We start from the raw sequence: 22085 nt of genomic DNA, 5'->3' as shown, positions 1-22085 counted from the left end.
CTAGGAGTCTAGCCTATATGATTATGATTGCCTCTACGGACTAAACCCTCCGGTTTATATAGACACTAGAGGGGACTAGGGTTATACAAAGTCGGTTACAGAGAAAGGAATCTACATATCTGAATCACCAAGCTTGCCATCCACGCAAAGGAGTGTCCCATCCGGACACGGGAAGAAGTCTTCTGTCTTGTATCTTCATAGCCCAACAGTCCGGCCCATGTAAATAGTCCGGACACCCGAGGACCCCTTAATCCAGGACTCCCTCAGTAGCCCCTGAACCAGGCTTCAATGACGAGGTGTCTGGCGCGCAGATTGTCTTCGGCATTGCAAGGCAGGTTCCTTCTCCGAATACTCCAAAATAGTCTTTGAACACAAGAAAATGTGTCCGGTTCTGCAAAACAAATACCACACACAACCATAGAGAGTATAATATTTCACAAGTCCAATCCACTGACAGCTTTTTGTAGCATGACATCATGTCAGTGCCCAGTCATTCTTCGAACTGATTTTAGCCTACCGCTCCATATTTCGATATGCAGTTTCATTGCCACGTCTTGTCAAAGCAGAGATCGTGTCCCCTTATTGCAGGATTCTCATCAATACGGGCATGGGTAATTGATATGTCTCCAACGTATCTATAATTTTTGATTGTTCCATGCTATTATATTACCCGTTTTGGATGTTTATGGGCTTTATTATACACTTTTATATTATTTTTGGGACTAACCTATTAACGGGAGGCCCAGCCCAAATTGTTGTTTTCTTGCCTATTTCAGTGTTTCGAAGAAAAGGAATATCAAACGGAGTCCAAACGGAATGAAACCTTCAGGAGAGTTATTTTTGGAACGGAAGCAATCCAGGAGACTTGGAGTAGACGTCAGGGAAGCTTCGAGGTGGCCACGAGGGTCCAGGGCGCGCCCTACCCCCTGGGCACGCCCCCACCCTCGTGGGCCCCTCATGGCTGCCTTGACTGACTTCTTTTGCCTATATATATCCATATACCCCGAAAACATCCAGGAGCACAATAGATCGGGAGTTCTGCTGCCGCAAGCCTCTGTAGCCACCAAAAACCAATCGGGACCCTGTTCCGGCACCCTGCCGGATGGGGGATCCCTCATTGGTGGCCATCTTCATCATCCCGGCGCTCTCCATGACGAGGAGGGAGTAGTTCACCCTCGGGGCTGAGGGTATGTACCAGTAGCTATGTGTTTGATCTCTCTCACGTGTTCTTGAGGTGATACGATCTTGATGTATCGCGAGCTTTGCTATTATAGTTGGATCTTATGATGTTTCTCCCCCTCTACTCTCTTGTAATGGATTGAGTTTTCCCTTTGAAGTTATCTTGTCGGATTGAGTCTTTAAGTATTTGAGAACACTTGATGTATGTCTTGTCGTGCTTATCTGTGGTGACAATGGGATATTCGCGTGATCTACTTGATGTATGTTTTTGTGATCAACTTGCGGGTTCAGTGAACTTATGCATAGGGGTTGGCACATGTTTTCGTCTTGACTCTCCGGTAGAAACTTTGGGGCACTCTTTGAAGTACTTTGTGTTGGTTGAATAGATGAATCTGAGATTGTGTGATGCATATCGTATAATCATGCCCACGGATACTTGAGGGGACATTGGAGTATCTAGGTGGCATTAGGGTTTTGGTTTATTTGTCTCTTAAGGTGTTATTCTAGTACGAACTCTATGATAGATCGAACGGAAAGAACAGCTTCGTGTTATTTTACTACGTACTCTTGAGTAGATCGATCAGAAAGGATAACTTTGAGGTGGTTTTGTACCCTACAATAATCTCTTCGTTTGTTCTCCGCTATTAGTGACTTTGGAGTGACTATTTGTTGCATGTTGTGGGATTGTTATATGATCCAATTATGTTATTATTGTTGAGAGAACTTGCACTAGTAAAAGTATGAACCCTAGGCCTTGTTTCGAAGCATTGCAATATCGTTCGTGCTCACTTTTATCATTAGTTACCATGCTGTTTTTATATTTTCAGATTACAAAAACCTATATCTACCATCCATATTGCACTTGTATCACCATCTCTTCACCGAACTAGTGCACCTATACAATTTACCATTGTATTGGGTGTGTTGGGGACACAAGAGACTCTTTGTTATTTGGTTGCAGGGTTGTTTGAGAGAGACCATCTTCATCCTACGCCTCCCATGGATTGATAAACCTTAGGTCATCCACTTGAGGGAAATTTGCTACTGTTCTACAAACCTCTGCACTTGGAGGCCCAACAAGGTCTACAATAAGAAGGTTGTGTAGTAGACATCTGGCACCGTTGCCGGGGAGGTGAGTGCTTGAAGGTATATCTTTAGATCTCACAATCGAATCTTTTTGTTTCTTGTTTTATCACTAGTTTAGTTTATAAAATAAAACTACACAAAAAAGGGAATTGAGTTTGCCTCATACGCTTCATCTTTTTAATATCTTTCGTGAGAATGATGGAAAGGAAATTGTGCTCAATTGCTAGAAGAAGAATGCATTAAAATGTTTGGTACTAGATCTTTGTATGATGAGCATGATTGCAATGTTGTTAGTATGAATTCCTTGAATATCCATGATGCTAATGATATGCAAAGTCATAAGCTTGGGGAAGCTATGTTTGATGAAGATGATATTTTTGGTCCCCCAAGTTTTGATGAGCAAATTTATTATGATGAAAGCATGCTTCCTATTTATGATGATTATTGTGATGATACTTATGCCATAAAGAATAAACTTGCTTATAGGAGAGTAGTAAAATTTCTATGCAAGTAGATCATGAAAAGAATGCTTTATGTGCTAGTTATATTGTTGAATTCATTAATGATGCTACTGAAAATTATTATGAGGGAGGAATATATGCTTGTAGGAATTGTAATAATATCAAGTTTCCTCTCTATGTGCTTAAAGTTTTAAAGTTATGCTTGTTTTGCCTTCCTATGCTAGTTGATTATTGTTCCCATAAGTTGTTTGATAACAAAATCCCTAGGCATAGGAAATGGGTTAGACTTAAACGTGCTAGTTATATTCTTCATGATGCTCCCGTTATGTTTCAATTCTTATCTTTTATATGAGCATCATTGAAATCATCATGCCTAGCTAAAAAGGCAATAAAGAAAAGCGCTTGTTGGGAGACAACCCAATATTTACCTTTACTGTTTTTTGTGTGTTCACATGATTATGCTACTGTAGTAATCATGTTTTATAGCTTTTGTTTCAATAAAGTGCCAAGTAAAACCTTTAGGATAGCTTACGGTGATAGTTGTGTTGATCCTGCTGAAAATCAGAAACTTTTGCACCCAGTAAATTAGTTTTGATAATGCACAGAAACGTGCTTTTGATCTGATTCTTTTTGTTCTGGATTGGTACACAAATTGCTCAGGTTTTTCCTAATTAGGTAGATTTTTTTTGAGTTACAGAAGTATTCAAACGATACAGATTACTACAGACTGTTCTATTTTTGACAGATTCTGTTTTCTATGTGTTGTTTGCTTATTTTGATGAATCTATGAGTAATATCGGAGGGTGTGAACCATAGAGAAGTTGTAATACAGTAGATATTACACCAATATGAATTTATAATGAGTTCATAACAGTACCTAAGTGGTGATTTATTTTCTTATACTAACGGAGGTTACGAGTTTTCTGTTGAGTTTTGTGTTGTGAAGTTTTCAAGTTTTGGGTAAAGATTCGATGGACTATGGAATAAAGAGTGGCAAGAGCCTAAGCTTGGGGATGCCCAAGGAACCTCAAGGTAATATTCAAGGACAACCAAGAGCCTAATCTTGGGGATGCCCTGGATGGCATCCCCTCTTTCGTCTTCGTTCATCGGTAACTTTACTTGGAGCTATATTTTTATTCACCACATGATATGTGTTTTGCTTGGAGTGTCATTTTATTTTGTTAGTATTTGATTGCTGTTATTTAGAATAATGTTTTGCATCTATATTTTCAATAAAAATGTCAAGGATAGCATTTACCATGCTTATTTTGCAAGTATACATGTTGCTGTTTCAAAACAGAAAGTTTGCCAGTGTTGCAAAAAATTCCTAGAAAAGTCAGAAAATGATAAATTGTTGAAACTTTTTGCATATTGAGATATTATAAATTTTCTACAGTGTAGTAGTTTTCTCATAATTGTTGGAGTTATGGAAGTATGATGAATCTTGCATTCTTTACAGATTGTACTGTTTTCGCAGATTGCTGTTATGTTTGCATTGTTTGCATATGTTTGCTTGTTTAATGGTTATATTTGAGGATAGGAGTATTAAATATGAAGAGGCATTTAGTATGCAATGTTGAATAATAATTTTAGTGATTTGTTAAATTATAAAATGATAAGGTTTTTGCATTGGTTTATACTAACTTACCTCACGAGTTCTTGTTGAGTTTGGTGTGGATGAAGCTTTCGAGATTTAGGAAACCGAGATATAGAAGGAATTAAGGAGACACAAAATCTCAAGCTTGGGGATGCCCAAGGCACCCCAAGATAAGATTTCAAGAAGTCTCAAGCATCAAAGCTTGGGGATGCCCCGGTAGGCATCCCACCTTTCTTCTTCAACAATTATTGGATAGTATCGGTTGAACCTAAGTTTTTGCTTCTTCACATGATGTGTGCTATCCTTGAAATGTCATTTTATTTTATTTTGCTTAATGTTTGAATAAATACCAAGATCTGAAATTCTTAAATGTTAGAGATTCTTCACATAGTTGCACAATTATTCGACTACTCATTGATCTTCACTTATATATTTTGGAGTAGTTTTTCATTTGCTCTAGTGCTTCACTTTTATCTTTTTAGAGCACGGCGTTGGTTTTATTTTGTAGAAATTATTGATCTCTCATGCTTCACTTATATTATTTTGAGAGTCTTTTAGAATAGCATGTTATTTGCTTTGGTTATAAAATTAGTCCTAATATGATGGGCATCCAAGTTGGGTATAATAAAAAAATATCATAGAAAGTGCATTGAATACTACGAGAAATTTGATGCTTGATAATTGTTTTGAGATATAAAGGTGGTAATGTTAGAGTCATGCTAGTTGGGTAATTATGAAATTGAGAAATACTTGTGTTGAAGTTGGAAAGTCCCATAGCATGCACGTATGGTAAAAGTTGTGTAACAAATTTATTGCATGGGGTGTTATTTTGATTGCCTTCCTTATGTGTGGAGGTCGGGATCGTGTGATGATTAACTCCTACCAAACCTTCCCCTAGGAGCATGCGTAGTAGTACTTTTCTTCAAGGGCTAATAAACTTTTGTAATAAGTATATGAGTTCTTTATGACTAATTTGAGTCCATGGATTATACGCATTCTTACCCTTCCATCATTGCTAGCCTCTACGGTACCTTGCATTGCCCTTTCTCACCTTGAGAGTTGGTGCAAACTTTGCCGGTGCATCCAAACCCCGTGATACGATACGCTCTATCACACATAAACCTCCTTATATCTTCCTCAAAACAGCCACCATACCTACCTATTATGGCATTTACATAGCCATTCCGAGATATATTGCCATGCAACTTTCCACCGTTTCATTTATTATGACACGCTCCATCATTGACATATTGCTTTTGCATGATCATGTAGTTGACATTGTATTTGTGGCAAAGACACCTTCATAATTCTTTCATACATGTCGCTCTTTATTCATTGCATATCCCGGTATACCGCCGGAGGCATTCATATAGAGTCATATTTTATTCTAGTATCGAGTTGTAATCCATGAGTTGTAAGTAGATAGAAGTGTGATGATCATCATTGTTAGAGCATTGTTCCTTGAAAAGAAAGGACAAAAAAAGGAGAAAGGCCAAAAAAAGAGAAAGGCCAAATAAAAAAAGGAAGGCCCAAAAGGGGGGGGGGGACAATGTTACTATCCTTTTCCACACTTGTGCTTCAAAGTAGGACCATGGCCTTTATGATAGAGAGTCCCTTATTTTGTCACTTTCATATACTAGTGGGAAATTTTCATTATAGAACTTGGCTTGTATATTCCAATGATGGGCTTCCTCAAAATGCCCTAGGTCTTCGTGAGCAAGCAAGTTGGATCCACACCCACTTAGTTTCTTTTGTTGAGCTTTCATACATTTATAGCTCTAGTGCATCCGTTGCATGGCAATCCCTACTCCTCATGTTGACATCAATTGATGGGCATCTCCATAGCCCGTTGATTAGCCTCGTCAATGTGAGACTTTCTCCCTTTTTGTCTTCTCCACACAACCTCCATCATCATATTCTATTCCACCCATAGTGTTATATCCATGGCTTACACTCATGTATTGCATGAGAGTTGAAAAAAGCTGAAGCGCGTTAAAAAGTATGAACCAATTGCTTGGCTGAAACCGGGGTTGTGCATGATGGGAGTATTTTGTGTGACGAAAATGAAACATAGCCTAACTATATGATTTTGTACGGATAAGCTTTCTTTGGCTATGTTATTTTGATAAGACATGATTACTTGTTAGTATGCTTGAAGTATTACTATTTTTATGTCAATACGAACTTTTATCTTGAATCATTTGGATCTGAACATTCATGCCACAACAAAGAAAATTACATTGAGAAATATGCTATGTAGAATTCCACATCAAAAATTCTGTTTTTATCATTTACCTACTCGAGGACGAGCAGGAATTAAGCTTGGGGATGCTTGATACGTCTCCAACATATCTATAATTTTTTATTGTTCCATGCTATTATATTACCCGTTTTGGATGTTTATGGGCTTTATTATACACTTTTTTTTATTATTTTTGGGACTAACCTATTAACTGGAGGCCCAGCCCAAATTGTTGTTTTCTTGCCTATTTCAGTGTTTCGAAGAAAAGGAATATCAAATGGAGTCCAAACGGAATGAAACCTTCGGGAGAGTTATTTTTGGAATGGAAACAATCCAGGAGACTTGGAGTAGACGTCAGGGAAGCTTCGAGGTGGCCACGAGGGTCTAGGGTGCGCCCCCCACCCTCGTGGGCCCCTCGTGGCTCCCCTGACCGACTTCTTTCGCCTATATATATCCATATACCCCGAAAACATCTAGGAGCACAATAGATCGGGAGTTCCGCCACCGCAAGCCTCTGTATCCACCAAAAACCAATCGGGACCCTGTTCCGGCACCCTGCCGGAGGGGGGATCCCTCACCGGTGGCCATCTTCATCATCCCGACGCTCTCCATGACGAGGAGGGAGTAGTTCACCCTTGGGGCTGAGGGTATGTACTAGTAGCTATGTGTTTGATCTCTCTCTCTCTCTCGTGTTCTTGAGGTGATACGATCTTGATGTATTACGAGCTTTGCTATTATAGTTGGATCTTATGATGTTTCTCCCCCTCTACTCTCTTGTAATGGATTGAGTTTTCCCTTTGAAGTTATCTTGTTGGACTGAGTCTTTAAGGATTTGAGAACACTTGATGTATGTCTTGTCGTGCTTATCTGTGGTGACAATGGGATATTCGCATGATCTACATGATGTATGTTTGGTGATCAACTTGCGGGTTCAGTGAACTTATGCATAGGGGTTGGCACACGTTTTTGTCTTGACTCTCCAGTAAAAACTTTGAGGCACTCTTTGAAGGACTTTGTGTTGGTTGAATAGATGAATCTGAGATTGTGTGATGCATATCATATTATCATGCCCACGAATACTTGAGGTGACATTGGAGTATCTAGGTGACATTAGGGTTTTGGTTGATTTTTGTCTTAAGGTGTTATTCTAGTACGAACTCTATGATAGATCGAATGGAAAGAATAGCTTCGTGTTATTTTACTACGGACTCTTGAATAGATCGATCAGAAAGGATAACTTTGAGGTGGTTTCGTACCCTACAATAATCTCTTCGTTTGTTCTCCGCTATTAGTGACTTTGGAGTGACTCTTTGTTGCATGTTCAGGGATTGTTATATGATCCAATTATGTTATTATTGTTGAGAGAACTTGCACTAGTGAAAGTATGAACCCTAGGCCTTGTATCGAAGCATTGCAATATCGTTTGTGCTCACTTTTATCATTAGTTACATTGCTGTTTTTATATTTTTAGATTACAAAAACATATATCTACCATCCATATTGCACTTGTATCACCATCTCTTCACCGAACTAGTGCACCTATACAATTTACCATTGTATTGGGTGTGTTGGGGACACAAGAGACTCTTTGTTATTTGGTTGCTGGGTTGTTTTAGAGAGACCATCTTCGTCCTACGCCTCCCACGGATTGATAAACCTTAGGGAATCCACTTGAGGGAAATTTGTACTGTCCTACAAACCTCTGCACTTGGAGGCCCAACAACGTCTAGAAGAAGAAGGTTGTGTAGTAGACATCAGTAATCCAACCGTGCCATCTGCATGGCCCTTGGGGAATAGGTGAGTTTTAAGGCGAGTGGGGAGGCGCTTGATATTCGCTGCCTTTATAAAGAGATAAGGATTCACCCCTTTCACCCATTCCTTCTCTCTCTCAGTCTCTCCCATTCTCAAGCTCCAGCGCCCAAGTTCTCATCCTTTCCGCCCCAATAAAAACACTCCAACAATGTCCGGATCTGGAGCGCAAGGCAAGTGGATGGCCTCCTCCGTCAAGGAGAAGGACATTACGAAGCTCCGGAAGTCCGGGTACTTGGCTAAGGAAATCGCCCATCAGCTTACGGCCAAGGGACAGATCGTCCCCACCCCGGAGCCCCATGAGAGGGTGGTGTTCATCTCCCACTTCGTCCGCGGGCTGGGATTTCCTCTCCACCAGTTCATCCGCGGACTCATGTTCTACTATGGGCTGGACTTCCACGATCTGGCCCCCAGCTCCATCCTCAATATTTCGGCATTTATTGTCGTGTGTGAGGCCTTCCTTCGCAGCCCACCCCACTTCGGATTATGGTTAAAGAACTTCAATGTGAAGCCGAAGGTGGTGAGTGGTCAACACACAGAGTGCGGAGGCGCCATGGTGAGCAAGATTCCCAACGTCACATGACCCGAAGGCTCCTTCGTGGAGACTGTCAAAGGGTGGCAATCAAAGTGGTTCTATGTCATAGAGCCGCCCGACATCACCTGGGCCGCGACTCCCGCATTCCAGTCCGGAGCCCCGATGTGGCTCACCTCTTGGCCAGAGAAGGGCCTGGACTGGTCTTCACCGGATGAGCTAACAGTGCTTTAGACGTGCATATAGAACATGATAAACAAGAATATTAAGCTCGTCAATGTGATCCATGTGATGCTTATTCGCCAGATCCTACCGTGCCAACGTCGGACTTGCCATTTATGGGAGTTCAATCCGGCCAAGCAACAGACCCTGCTGCCATTCTTTGACACTACGCATGAAGACATCTGGAAGGTGCTCTTCAAGGCCAATGGGACGCGGCCTGCTATAACCGAGGACCGTGGGCACGACTTGGCTCATCCCGCTAGTCTTGTAAGTTTGTTCATGTTTTCAAAGTGTACCCTTCACTTGCACACTCGAGGAAGACGCCTAAGCCTCCCTACTGATTTTCTCATAGCTGGACGAAGAAGGCGGAGCAGATTTACTATCCGGCTCTGCTGCCCGAAGACCCAGAAATTCTTCTTCTAACGAAGATGCTGGTTCCGGCGCCCTATCAAGCGCCAGAGAAGAAGGCCAAGAAGAAGGCCAAGGGGACCAGAGGTGGTCTCCGTCGCAAGGGTGCTTCGGACGTGACGTCCAAAGATGCCAAGACATATTCCTCCGCCACCGAGGACGACGAGGAAGAGGAGGAAGAAGAAGAAAGCCATTCCCCTCCTGAGGGGAGGAAGAAAGAAAAGGACGGCCTCCACGTGTCTGGAGGCCGAAGCGTCCAAGAAGGGGAAAGCTTCCCTCCTGGACAGCTCCACTGCGGCCACCGACAACAACTTAGAGTGGCGGCCCAGGGACAAGCCCCTGGCCAAATCGTGAGTACCCGGACATATTCATATATCCGGCCTCTCTACTTCATTGTTTTAACGTGTTGAATCATGTATTTGCAGTCCGGCTCGGTCCAACCTCGAGCGATCCTCATCTTTGGGGGATTTGCTGGACCCGGAGGCGATGGACAGTGGGACCCTTCCGGCGGCCTCCTCTCCCAAGACCATGGATAACACCGAGATGTTGTCCCAAAAGATCCCAAGCTAGGGAGAGACTCAGGAGGCCATCAGGGCGGTGCCGGAGGGTGAAACCTCGGTTGCCGGACACAAGGGGGAGCAACCCCCCATGGATACTAACGATGGGGGCCATATCCAATTCCCCCCCCCCCCAGCCGAATACAATTCCGGAGACCCACACGGCTCCGGAATCAGGTGAACCGCTTCTTTCAAAAGAAGGAGGTGCGCCTATTCCATCGGTGACCTCTGTCCATCCAGAGGCACCGAATAATTTGCTGGAAGCGCTGCGAGGTGCTTCCATTGTTGAGGAACACTGTATCCTTATGGGTACGGTGGTTGAGAGGATCCAGTCCGCAAAGAGCGGACTGACCAAAGCCTGCACAAGCCTTCTAACAGGCTTTGAGGTATGCAACTATGTAAAAAGAATATCACAGTATAGACAATAACCCCTGAGACTCTGTTTGGTGTTTGGAAAGAAAAGCCGAACAGAGGATCAAATAATTTTCGCTGGAGACTAACTTGACATGTCTATGTGAATAAGCAGGCGTCGCTGCTGGCTGCGACCTCTCATACTGCTGAGGTCTCCGGACTGAAGCAGAGTCTGGAGCGGACCGAGGAGGAGCTCAGCCGTGTGAAGAAATAGCTGGAAGATAGTCAAGGTAAGCAATAACTTGTATATATTCAGGAAGGATGAATGATTTGTGCTGACTAAAGTGCCATTTTATTTGTTAGGGGTGGCGACCGAGGTGGAGACCCTCAAGAGGGCGTTGGCCGAGGCCGAGGAGAAAGTGGCCAAGGAAAAAGCCGCCCGTGAAAAGCATGAGGCCCGGGTCAGTGAGATCCAGCAGGAGCTCCAGGACGCCGTGAAGAAATGCGAGTCCTTGGAGCACAAACTTGCGGATCAAGAGTCCAAACTGGACAAGGCCCGCCAAAACGCACACGATGCCCGGGGTTTAAGCCCAAGGCGCCCTCTAGGAAATCCAGGAGGCCAAAAAAATCACGGCGGGTAAGGCCTTTTTTATGCAAAGCAAATATGTGAAGAAAAGGTTCCTCTTACTGACCCGGATTTGGAGTTCTCCAGGGGCGTTTGCGGATCTGCCACGCAGTGTTTCAGACGCTGCAGAATTCTTCCGAGCTGAAGAGGGGAGCTCCAGGGAGAAGCTATTTTGGTCTCAATACCTTGCACCAGAATATCCGGTGCTCTTTAGCGATCAGCTAAAACAGCTGGTCAAACTGCATAGGGTGGCCGAACTAGCCATGAAGGATTTAATAATCCGGCTATGGCCTGCCGAAGCTATGCCCAACAGCTACTTCGGGCTCATGAAGCGGTTGGTCAATGCCGGCCCTCGGCTTGATGCCATCAAGCGGCCAGTCTGCATCAAAGGCGCGCGCATGGCCTATGCCCGAGTCAAGATGCACTGGGTGAAGATGGATGCCGTGAAGGTTGCGACCGAGGGGCCGCCCGCGGGCAAGGAGCATCGCACGCCTGAGTTGTATTTTGACAGTGTCCTGGACGGATCCCGCCTTGTGGCGGAGCAATGTGCTAAGGATGTTATCTTTGAATGAATACATTCATCTTATCCTGTCCTGTACTATGAAACAGGATCGTTTATGTAATATAATGCTTGTTATTTAAAATTTTACCTCCTGTGCAGCCATATTGTTAATTCTGAGAGTTGGCCAGTCGTCGGCTTCCGCCCCCATGTAGGTAGTATGGGGGTGTTCAGGATAAACCTAAACACTCTTTACTCCAAAGTTTGGTCCTTAAAGTAGGTGTTTAGTGCAACGAACCAGGCAATCGGACTATATGGCTTTATCACCCTCACTTAGCCATAGGAGTTTGACAATAAAAATTTAGGTGCAGCCCCTAGTATTCGTAAATCCGAAGTTGGGATGTTGTAGGCACCTGATCAGATAAAATGGATTCATCGCATCATGCGGAAAAAATCACAAAAGATTTGAAACCTCTCGAACAGCTGACCAGCTCACGCCGCATCATGACAGTCAATTTTCGGCTTTCAATATTGAGGTGCTCATCCGGATGAACTAGGACACAATCGCAGTAGTTCTCCCTTTAGTACCCTAGCCTATATAGCGGAACGTAAGGTAGTAAGCACAGGAGCCGGGCAACCCAACTATTGACCAAAGACATGATTCGGAGCCAATGCATATAATGCTATAATTCGGGGTGCCAAACTATACTATAAAAAGTGTTCGGACTTTGTTGCCGTAGTATGGAGCATAATGAAGCCCCTGGCGAATTAAGGCGTACCAAAGTGTACGGGTGCAATTTGACAAGAATATCAAGTAAAAGAAAAATGAAATAATAGGCTAACGCCGTAGAAATTGGGTCGCAAACTATTTTTTATGTAGTTTGATTAATACATCAAAGTGTATTTGTACAAGTAGTGCAATAAGCAAACAGGGCTATTTAACATGCCACGACCAAGGGAGAGCTGTGTGCGGGTCCTTAAAATAGGCATAATGATCGTTTAAAGAGACCACCTGGAAATTCCCTTATACGTCAACGCTTCTTGCCGTCTTGGTGTATCCGTCCCTTGATAGGTCCGGCAATCAGGCCACCAGGAAAGGCCTGGAAAAAGAAACCTGAAAAAGAAAAGCAAAAGTGAAAGTATGTGGTCTAGGAGTGGTTAAGCCGTATTATGGACCACGATCTAGTTGTGCCTTCATCTATGCCCATGGTATTTTGAGTGCGTAGTTATGTACGCGCGGTACGAATGCCGCCGTTTGGTCGGGACTTGGACGGAGGCTGAATTGCTAGTCGAGCTCTTGACGAGCTGGACTGTCCTGCTGCAGAGTAGTTCGGACTTGCTTGACAGTGTCCAGGAGCTTGGCCGCTGAATTAAGGTTCTGCCTAAAAAGGTCGCTCTATACTTCTACTGCGAGGGCAGCAGTGTGCTCCTTGGTACGGAGGGAGCATTCCGTGTTTCCATTGACTGTTATGACACTGCGTGGTCCGGACATCTTGAGCTTGAGATAACCGTAGTGTGGTACCGCATTGAACCGAGCGAATGCGGTTCGTTCGAGCAGTGCGTGATAGCCGCTACGGAAGGGGACGATATCAAAGATCAACTCTTTGCTTCAAAAATTCTCCGGGGATCCGAAGACCACTTCCAGTGTGATTGAGCCCATATAGCGGGCCTCTACACCTGGTATGACACCTTTAAAGGTGGTTTTCGTGGGCTTGATCCTTGAGGGATCGATACCCATTTTGCGCACTATATCCTGATAGAGCAGGTTCAGGCTGCTGCCACCGTCCATGAGGACTCGCGTCAGATGGAACCCATTGATGATTGGGTCGAGGCCCAGTGCGGCTGAACCACCATAACGGATACTGGTCGGATGGTTGATACGTCTCCAACGTATCTATAATTTATGAAGCATTCATGCTATTTTATTATCTGTTTTGAATGATTATGGGCTTTATTATACACTTTTATATTACTTTTGGGACTAACCTATTAACCGGAGGCCCACCCCATATTGTTGTTTTCTTGCCTATTTCACTGTTTCGGAGAAAAGGAATATCAAACGGAGTCCAAACGGAATGAAACCTTCGGGAAACTTATTTTTGGAACAGAAGCAATCCAGAGAACTTGAGAAGCAAGCCAGGGAAGCTTCGAGGAAGCCATGAGATAGGGGGGCGCGCCCTCTGAGGGAGTCCTGGATTAGGGGGTATCCGGACGGCCGGACTATATACATCGTCCGGACTATTGGAGCGTGAAGATGCAAGACTCAAGACTCCGTCCCGTGTCCGCATGGACTCTCCTTTGCGTGGAATACAAGCTTGGCGATCCGGATATTGTATTTCCTTCCTTGTAACCGACTCCATGTAAACCCTAGCCCTCTTCGGTGTCTATATAAACCGGAGAGGTTGGTCCTTAGAAGCCCGATCACAATTACAATCATAACCATCATGGGCTAGCTTCTAGGGTTTAGCCTCTACGATCTCGTGGTAGATCTACTCTTGTACTACTCATATCATCAATATTAATCAAGCAAGAAGTAGGGTTTTACCTCCATCGAGAGGGCCCGAAGCTGGGTAAACATTGTGTCCCTTGCTTCCTGTTACCATCAGCCTGAGACGCACAGATCGGGACCCCCTACCCGAGATCCGCCGGTTTTGACACCGACATTGGTGCTTTCATTGAGAGTTCCTCTGTGTCGTCGCTGCAAGGCTCGATGGCTCGTCTCATTGTCAAGGACAACATTACCTCTGGGGGAGCACTGGTTGTAGGCCAAACTCTTCGACTTGGCGGCTTCATCATGGCCGCCCCATCGGCTGTCGCGCCAATGATGGCCTCTTGGGTCGTCATGCATAACCTTCGCATCAATTCGGAACTCGCCGAACAGATGGATCCGATAGAGCTCTCTTCCCTTAATGAGCTCTTGGATCGCATCGCCGCTTTGGGAGTCGCTACGGACTATGACCGGATCGGGCTTAAACCCGACCAACGGGACATTAAATCCCCGCCGGCCACCCATGAGATAGCGGTAGTGGAGGAACCACATACGGATTACCCCTCTATTTTGAGGACAAATCATGTCCGGATCACCGAGCTCCCTGAGCCAGACTCCTGCTCAAGGGAAGATACGACCCAGATCCTGGACTTAGGATCGGGTATTCGGTCGGAAAAATTGGGCAGCATCCCGGATCCCGAGCTGTCGAACTCGGAGGCTTCCCTGCCCCTAGGCGCTAGGCTGAATCAGAATCCGAATTTAGCCACGAACACCCACCCGTGCCTAAGCCGTCTCTCCCATATCAGACAAGAGCCCCATGAGACAGTACATTGCTACTGGGCCAAATTCCTCCTTGTGCTAAATAAGCTCAAGGACTGTCGTGAGGAGGACGCGGTCTCACTTTTCTGCAAAAACTATACGGACAAAGGAATCCTTAATGCTATAAGTCGCCGTGACGTAGTACACCTTGCTGACTTGGCAACCATAGTACAGAAATAATGTGCGATGGAAAGCGCCTGGAAACCCAAACAGAATTTTGGGATAGCCCGACTCTCACCAAAACATTTGTTCGAGCTAAACGGGCGAACTCTCGTAGGTCGGCCGATCCAATCCCCAAGAAGTCGAAGCCCACCCCAGGGCGTGGAACCGTATTGGAAGAATGGCTCAATGGGCCATGTAAACTCCACAGTACACCGGACACAACACCAACCCATAGCCTTAGGGCATGTTGGATACTCTGGTAGGTAGCAAAAAGTGGCGAGGATCTCCTTGTAAGCCATAAAGCAGAACAACATCCCGCCAAAGAACACAATACGGTACTAACCGTCTTTGAGACTTTCGCCTCAAACAATAGGCGCAAGCGAGCTCATCGGAGCCCCGCTGGAATCTGCCATGTGGTAAAAATAAATCCGTGGAACGACACTGCTATAACTTTCAATGCAAGTGACGAACCTCAATCCCAGACCATCCGGGCACCAGCCGCTCTGGTCCTTAGCCCAATAGTGGACGGCTTTCGGCTCACTAAAGTACTCATGGATGGTGGAAGCGGATTAAACTTGATCTACGAAGAAACACTCAAAAAGATGGAAATTGATAAAAGCCGCATTGAACAAAGCGGCACAACCTTCAGGGGAATTATCCCTAGTCGGGAAGCATGGTGTGCAGGAAAAATCACACTCGATGTGGTATTCAGCACCCCGGAGAATTACAGGTCCGAGGAAATCACATTCCAAGTGGCTCCTTTCAGCAGCGGATACCACGCCCTTCTAGGGCGGGACGCGTTTACGAGCTTTCAACCTATACCCCATTACGGGTACATGAAGCTTAAAATGCCCGGACCCAATGGAATCATCACTCTAGCCAGTGATCCGGACGTCGCACTCCGCGCCGAAAACAAAACCACAGCACTAGCCTTGGAAGCATTATCCGAAGCTCTAGCAGCCGAAGAATTAACAACACTGCGTGCCACCGTGGACAGGGACAACGTGATACTCGACAAGCGACCCAAGTCCACCTCATTTAAACCCGCAGACGAGATAGTCAAATTCCAAGTCCATCCAACGTACCCCACGAAGACAGCTTCCATCGGGACACAGTTGAGCCCCGCAATGGACGCTGCATGCAAGACTTCTTACGCGAGAATTGGGACATTTTCGCCTGGCACCCATCGGACATCCCATGCAGATTGGCTGAACACAGCCTCAATATACTAAAAGGATACAAACCTGTCAAGCAGACTCTAAGGCGGTTTTCAGAGCCCAAACGACAAGCCATGGGGGAAGAGCTAGCCAAGCTACTCGAGGCTGGATTCATCAGAGATATCAAGCATCCGGATTGGCTAGCAAATCTGGTAATGGTACCAAAGAAGGACAAATCCTGGTGCCTATGCGTCGACTTCAAAGACCTCAACAAGGCTTGCCCCAAGGATCCCTTTCCCCTCCCTCGCATCGATCAAATCATCGACGCCACAGCAGGACACGACTCGCTGTGTTTCCTCGACGCATACTCTGGATACCATCAAATAAAGATGGCAGAGTCCGACCAAGCTGCCACAGCTTTCATAATGCCATATGGCCCTTTCTGCTTCAACACTATGCCTTTCGGGCCCAAGAATGCCGGCGCAACCTATCAACGCATGATTCAAACATGCCTGGAAAAGCAAATCGGCAAAACAGTGGAGGCGTATGTGGATGACATGGTCATAAAAACAAGACACATCGAAACCCTAATAGATGACTTGAGGCTTATGTTCGATAACCTCCAAACATACGACATCAAGCTGAACCCGGAAAAATGCGTTTTCGGTGTCCCCTCTGGAAAACTGCTATGCTTCATTGTTTCCAATAGAGGAATTGAAGCGAATCCGGCAAAAATCCGAGCTCTGTCGCAGTTGGCTATACCAACAGACCTCAAGCACATCCAGAAACTAGCTGGATGCATGGCTGCTTTGAGCCGCTTTATCTCTAGGTCAGGAGAAAAGGCATTACCTCTTTACCACCTTCTTCGGCGCATCGAACACTTTGTGTGGACGGATGCAGTCGCGGCCGGACTCGAAGAAATAAAGACCTTATTGGCCAATAATCTAGTCCTAACAACGCCAAATATCGGCGAACCCATGCTGTTGTACATAGCTGCAACACATCAAGTTGTAAGCGCAGTGCTCGTCGTCGAACGAGAGGTTGACAGATACAAATTCCCGCTACAGAAGCCGGTTTATTACGTATCCACGGTCCTCACCCCATGCAAATCCTGATACCCACACTATCAAAAAATAGCATACGCGGTCTTCATGGCATCCTGAAAGCTACGACACTAGTTTCAAGAGTGTTCGATTACAGTGGCCTCCGAAGTACCACTCAACGATATAATAAATAACCGCGACGCTACGGGCCGGATCACTAAATGGGCCATCGAGCTCCTTCCGTTCGACATAAAATACAAGCCACGGCGGGCCATCAAGTCGCAGGTACTAGCTGACTTTGTTGCCGAATGGACAGAAGCCGAACTCCCTAAAGAGTACGACGCATACTCTAACTGGATCATCCACTTCGACGACTCTAAAATGCTGGCCAGATTGGGAGCAGGTGTAGTCCTGACGTCTCCCACCGGAGACACGGTCCAGTACGTCCTCCAAATATTATACACAGACTCCAACAATGCAGCCGAATATGAGGCTCTGTTGCACAGTTTTTGGATGGCAGTCTCTATGGGCATCCAACGCCTAGAAGTCCGTGGGGATTCAAACCTTGCAATATCACAAATAAACGGAGACTTTGATGCCAAGGATCCGAAAATGGCGGCCTACCGTAATGCCGTCCTCAAAATGTCAGCTCGGTTCGAGGGGCTCGAATTCCACCATGTGGCTCAAGAAAACAATCAAGCGGCAGACATCCTCGCCCGCATCGGCGCTAAAAGCGACCCTGTCCCACCTAACATATTCCTGGAAAGGCTGTTCAAGCCATCTGTGGTATGGGAAGGGGAGTCCGGCAATACTAGCATGGATCCGAATACATCCCCAGATTCCGAACTATCAGACATAATCGTAGGCTCTACCACCGAAATAACATCTTCGGCCCACGAAATCATGGTTGTAATCGCCCCGTGGACTAAGCCTTTCTTGGCCTACCTAAATAGGCAGGAGCTCCCCGAAGACCAAAATGAAGCACACTGCATCGTCCGACGTTCTAAAGCTTACAAAGTCCATGAAGGGGAAGTCTATAAGAAAAGTGCGACCAGAGTGCTCCAAAGGTGCATCTCTGAAGAGGAAGGGTGGCAACTCTTGGCTGAAATCCATGCCGGGCTGGGCGGGCACCACGTCGCGGCTCGAGCACTAGTCAGCAAGGCCTTCCGTACAGGCTTCTATTGGCCGACGGCCCGAGCAGACGCATAGGACCTTGTCCAACACTGCGTCGGTTGCCAGCTCTTTGCCAATCAGAGTCATATGCCCCCTACCGCTCTCCAAACAATCCCCATAACTTGGCCCTTCACGGTCTAGGGGCTGGATATGGTCGGGCCTCTTAAAGGGGGAAGCCATAAGAAAAAATACTTATTGGTCATGGTGGACAAGTTCACCAAATGGATAGAAGCCAAACCAGTCAAAACGGCCGAGTCCGGACCAGTAATAGACTTCATATCTGGGGTCGTACACCGATATGGTGTCCCCCATGGCATCATCATTGATAATGGCTCAAATTTCACAACCGATGAAGTGAAAGCTTGGTGCGGCAAAATGGGCATTAAGCTTGACTACGCTTCCGTCTACCATCCTCAAACAAACGGCCAGGTCGAACGGGCAAACGGTCTCATCATGAGCGGCATCAAACCCAGACTAGTGAGATCCTTGTCAGGACCCCGATCCTAAGTCACACCGATCTAGCATGTAACACATCATATCACTTTGCGGCCTCACGCACGGTATTCCCACGGGTGCCACCTTACCTGGCCCGGGACCGTTTGCGCCTTTTGGCTCACGTATATAAAGGGGTTCAGCTACCGTAGCAAGTAACAGATGAATCGTTGTTGTCCTAATGCAGTAAAAGAGAGCAGGAGCGAGAGAGTGGGATTGTATCGGAATGAACAAGGGGGTTTTGCTTGCCTGGCACTTCTGAAGATAGTAACAGTTCTTCATCGGTGTCATCGAACTCATTGTCGGAACCACGTCTATCGAGAGAGGACAAACACCGGCAAACAAGGAAGAGCACAATCAATGCAATGCACAATATGATGCATGATCATGACATGGCAACATGTTGTTGATTGAGCTAATGCAACTAACAACAAGTTAAATGGAGTTGGTTTGAACACTAGGTTCAAATTCAAACTCCATATGTGATTTCTTAAATGCCATTTAATTGAATTGTCCTAAACAGTACTCATAAGTTGTTCTAACATGCATGAAACCAGTACAGATGGATAGATTGGATTTTTCTGATCATTTTTCATATATAAATTATTTCATTCTGAGTTACGGTTAAATTACTATGATTTTTAGAAGTTTTAGCTATTTTCTGAAATAAATAAATCGTTTAGATTTACTTAAAATCCAGAAAAGGGGTTTATTGCGTCAGCACTGCGTCAGGGTGACGTCAGAGGTCAACAGGGACGTCCAGGTCAAACTGACCAGTGGGTCCCGCGTGTCAGTAGCTAATTAGACTAACTAATTTTGATTAAACCTGAACTAGGTTAATTAGCAGAGGGCCCCACCTAGTCAACTAAGTCAGCGGGGTCAAACCCGCCGGTCAACGGGTCAAAGCCTGCCGGTGTTTAGCCGCCAGCGAGGCCAGACGCAGCGGCGTGCTGCGGGTTTTGCCCATAGGGCTTCATTTGCTACGCGGAGAGCAGTTACGGGCAGCTGGTGCTCGCCCGCATCCAGCCGTGGTGATGGCTTGGCCGAGGAGTGGCCGGAGCATCGTCGGCGACGAGTTTGGCGGAGGCCGAAGCTCGGGCCAGCTCGTGCGCGTGGCTGCAGTGGCCTAGGCGGTGTGGCGCTAGCATCTACGGCTCCTACGCGCTGCGGGGAGTGTGACGGGCACAAGCCCGTGACCAAATGGTCACCGGAGCAGCGCCGGCAACGGAAACGGCGATGGTGACAAGGAAGCAGTGCGTCCGAGGCCGGGAGAATCATCGAGGAGGAAGAGGCAGATGAGGCGGAGCTCGTGGGCTAGCTGGCTTGGCATGGGGATGCTGGTGGCCGCAGCAAAGGCAAACGACGGCGACGGTGGTCCTCGGGTGTCGCGCGAGAGAGCGAGGGAGAGAGGCAGGGGGCGAATGAGGTGTCCACGGGGTCGGGGCGGCGACGTGGAGATCATCCATGTGTCCAGGGGCGTGGGCGGCAAGCAGGTGGCGTCGTGGCGAGCTCGTGCTCTCCGGCGTCACCTCTGTGCCTGCCTGGTGAGGAAGAAGCAGCTGACTGGCATGGGCCAGCACAGTGCTGGGCCTGCCAGGTGGGCCGGCCAGGTAAGTGGCCCAGGTAGGTGTTCTCTCTCTCTCTCTCTTTTCTAAATTGTTTCTGTTTTCTATTATTCTGTAGTCTTTCGGGCTTTATATAAAATACTTAAATGGATCCAAAAATCATAAAACTAATCATGGCTACTGTTTAGAATATATCCAACAGTAAACATTTTAGTTTATGATTATTTGAGCATTTAAAATATTTTATAGCATTTAAATGCCCAAATGCAAATAGAGTATGATTTAATTCAGAGCCCAATATGTCCTGCAAAAATATAAACCATTTTTGGTAGATTCTTACACCTCAAACCAGAAATGTTGAACATTTTTAGAGGGCATTTTGAGTTCAATGAAAAAGATTTTATTTTGACCCTAGTTGAATTCATTTGGTGCTAGGGTTTAAGCATCCCCATTTCAAGTTTTCAAAAGAATTTAAACATGATGCATGGAAGCTAAAACAAAGACAAGCAAGGCCTGAACTGGGGATGTGACAATCCTTGACAGAGTCGGACACACACTGGGTCGAGGAGCTCGAGTCCGTACTCTGGGGGCTACGGACCACGCCGAATCGCACCACCGGATATACACCATTTTTATGGTGTACAGCGCGAAAGCAGTACTACCCTGCGACATAATACATGATTCGCCACGCGTACACATGTACGAAGAGAAGGAAGCCGAGTTAGATTGGCAGGATAACTTGGACACCCTGGAGGAGGAGCGCGACGTTGCAAAAGCCCGCTCCATATTCTATCAGCAACAGGCTCGACGATACCAAAGCAGAGAAGTGCGGGCCAAAACTTATAATATTGGCGAGCTCGTTCTACGCCTACCGGAGAAGAAGAAGGACAAGCTCAAACCCAAGTGGGAAGGTCCCTTCGTCATTGACAAAGTTCCCACTGGAGGAGCGTACCGCTTATGTAATGCATCCGATAACAGACTCGAGCCGAACCCATGGAATGCGGCCAGACTCCGGAGATTCTACGCCTAGCGCCGAACTCAGTGTTCGTCTTCTTACCCCCTCCTTTTTAATTATGCTCCCTTCCTTTTCCTTTCTCGACCTTTTTCCTCTTCACACAAAGTATTTAATACATTATGGACTCCCGGATCACTCCGGCCGCACTATGTTTGTAAGCAATACTTGGGGGCTTCCTATACGGAAGCTAAAAATAATTACTCTAATGGCTTTTTGCCCATCACATATGCATTTCTTTTTCCATATGTGCCTTTTCTTCACCATTATATGCATCGATATGACTTAAGATGTGGCCAAGCTGGGTTGCCTGGCTCTTGTGTTAATGCCCTACGTTCCCGTTAATTCGGCTAGGGCATAAGGGGAGCACCTGTGCGATTGTTACTGCCGGTTCAGCCGGATGTGTACCTCAGACTGGGTGAAACCGAAAGCTAGCGTCCCTAAGAGAATATTCGGTCGGTGAACAAAAGATGTATTCGTTTATTACAACACAAATCCCCAAAAGTTTTGTATCCTGCGCCTTTGTTCGCAGTCCGGGTATGTGCATCGCCGCATGCGTACCCAGGGAAAGGAACCCCTAACGGAACTATTATCCCTGGAAGATGT

The sequence above is a fragment of the Triticum dicoccoides genome, chromosome 3B (assembly GCF_002162155.2).
Source record: "Triticum dicoccoides isolate Atlit2015 ecotype Zavitan chromosome 3B, WEW_v2.0, whole genome shotgun sequence".
Taxonomy (NCBI): domain Eukaryota; kingdom Viridiplantae; phylum Streptophyta; class Magnoliopsida; order Poales; family Poaceae; genus Triticum; species Triticum dicoccoides.
Note: the sequence above shows the minus strand (reverse complement) of the source record.